The sequence below is a fragment of the Bos javanicus genome, chromosome 14, assembly GCF_032452875.1.
Source record: "Bos javanicus breed banteng chromosome 14, ARS-OSU_banteng_1.0, whole genome shotgun sequence".
Taxonomy (NCBI): domain Eukaryota; kingdom Metazoa; phylum Chordata; class Mammalia; order Artiodactyla; family Bovidae; genus Bos; species Bos javanicus.
In genome coordinates, this window is record NC_083881.1 from 1645049 (window position 1) to 1647274 (window position 2226).

The following is a 2226-nucleotide window of genomic DNA, read 5'->3' on the forward strand; positions in this document are numbered from 1 at the left end:
TCTGGCCTCCCTGGGCTCTTCCTACCCTGAGCCCTCCTGATGCCCCCTCCTCAGCCAGAGCCCGGCAGCCTCCCCTCCAGACCCAAATGCTGACTGGCCCTGGACGTGAAGGGCCGGCAACACAGGGTCCTCAGCATCTCGGCTGGGCGTCTCCTTTGGCTGCGTGAGCCAGGCACTCCCCCGAGGGCACTGGGCCTGGAGCCTCGGGGGTCACCTTGGCACCCCCTCCTCACCCCTCCCCGGCCTTTCCAGATCCCATGATGCTGCCTCCCAACTGCTAGAATCTTCCACGTGCCTCACTCTGGTCCAGGCCCTGAGCTCCCCCCTTCCTGTGCCGACCCTCTACTAAATGAGCATCCCACCCCTGCCCATCTTGCCCTCAGGAACCTGTTTAACTCTGAAGTGTGACCCTGGGACCTTTGGCAATTTGTTTCCCACCTTCCACTGCCTTTCGGCCGAGGCCTTCCCCCTGCCTCTGCAGAGTCTAGGGGCCCTGCCCAGCCTTGTACAGGGTGGCCATCCTTCCCAGTCCAGATTTTACCCCTTCCCCTTCGAGGTCTTCCCTCCTGCCAGGGCCCAGGTGGGGGCCTCTGGCTGAGCCCAGCGAGGACCCTGAGCGTCAGCAGCTGGGGGGAGGTGGTGTGGAGCCGCAGGAGCCAAGGGCAGAGCGTGTCTACAGAGCGAAGGGGTGGGCAGTGCGGAGCGCTCCCAAGGCTGGGGGTAAGGAAGGCAGAAGGACGCAGGTCTTCCCAAGGTCACTTCAGGGTCAGCAGGTGGGACAGAAGACAAAGGGAGAGAGTCCAGCCTCCATGGTGCGCAGACTAGATGCTCTGAAGACACCTCTCACCAAAATACAACCGGATCTTGGATAAGTTACAATAACTGTACTTTTTAATACATGGCTGCCTCTCAGAATCAGTGGTGTGAACAAGTGGAGAGCAGTCTGACCCTTGGATGACTAGAATACACATATCTGACAACCCAGCAATTCCACTCCCGCATTGACAAAACAAAGAGATCCTTGTACAAGTCCCAAAGTGCAGAGTGGGGCTTGTGATGGGGGACATGGAGACGTGGACAGACAGACCACATCCATCTCCCTTGGATGTGACAATAGGTTTTTAGACAGAACACAAAAGTACAATCCATGGAGGAAAAAATGATGCTAATTTTTTTTAATTAAAAATATTTTTTTAAATTAAAAAACGCTGCTTTACAAAAGATACTGTTGAAAGATCGAAGAGACCAGTCAGAGACTGGAAGAAAATACTGGCAAAACACGTATCTGATAAAGGATGTCTAAAACATAAGGAGGAACTGAAACTCAGCAGTGAGAAAATCAACACTTCTGTGTCCCTCTCGTGTGATGGTTGTGAGGGTCTCAGTCCAGACCTCACCCCAGTCTCACTTGGCTGTGAGAGTCATATGTTGTTGAAACTCATCAAATGCTTAAAATGGGTGATGCTTATTATATATACATTATATCTCAATAAAGTTGGATAAAAATATAAAATTCAAGAACGCACATCACAGTTTCTACGCACAGAGAATGTTGTTATGTATAGCTTCATATAATCTGTGATACACATTCAGCAGTATTTTTTATTAAAAGAAACCATGTCAAGAAAAAAAAAAAAAGAGAAATAGCAGATCAGATGCACACATAGCAACCCAGATGGATCTTTGAGGAAAAAAAAGCATAGTGGAAAAAAAGTGAAAAACAAAATTGAGATATATAGCAATATAAATAAATTTAAAATATGTACCTTTTATTACTGTGGTTATAGAAGATGTTCACATTACAGGAAGCTTGCGAAGGGTATAAGGAACCTCTATACTATCTCGGCAACTCTCCTATAAGCTTATTTCAGAATAAAAAGGTTTTAGAAAACTCTTTTTTTTCTCCCTAAGAGCACTTACAAACAAAAAAGGCACATTAACTAAATTAGAGTAGTTGCTTATAGGTTGGTGGGAGGATTATGGGGGTAAAGAAGAATAAATAAACACGTTAATAAGCCAGAGTGGGACTTGCGTGGGCAGTGGTGATAACGTGCCAGACCTTAATCCTCTGTGGAAAGAAGAGTTTACCATCAGCAGATTGAGGGGCTTAGGAAAACACTCCAGGAGGAAGGAATGAAACCTAAAATACCCTGGTGCGATAGGGTGATTTATAATAAGAAACACACACGTGGTCTTCTTCCCTCTTCTGGCACAGAGTGCCCCAAA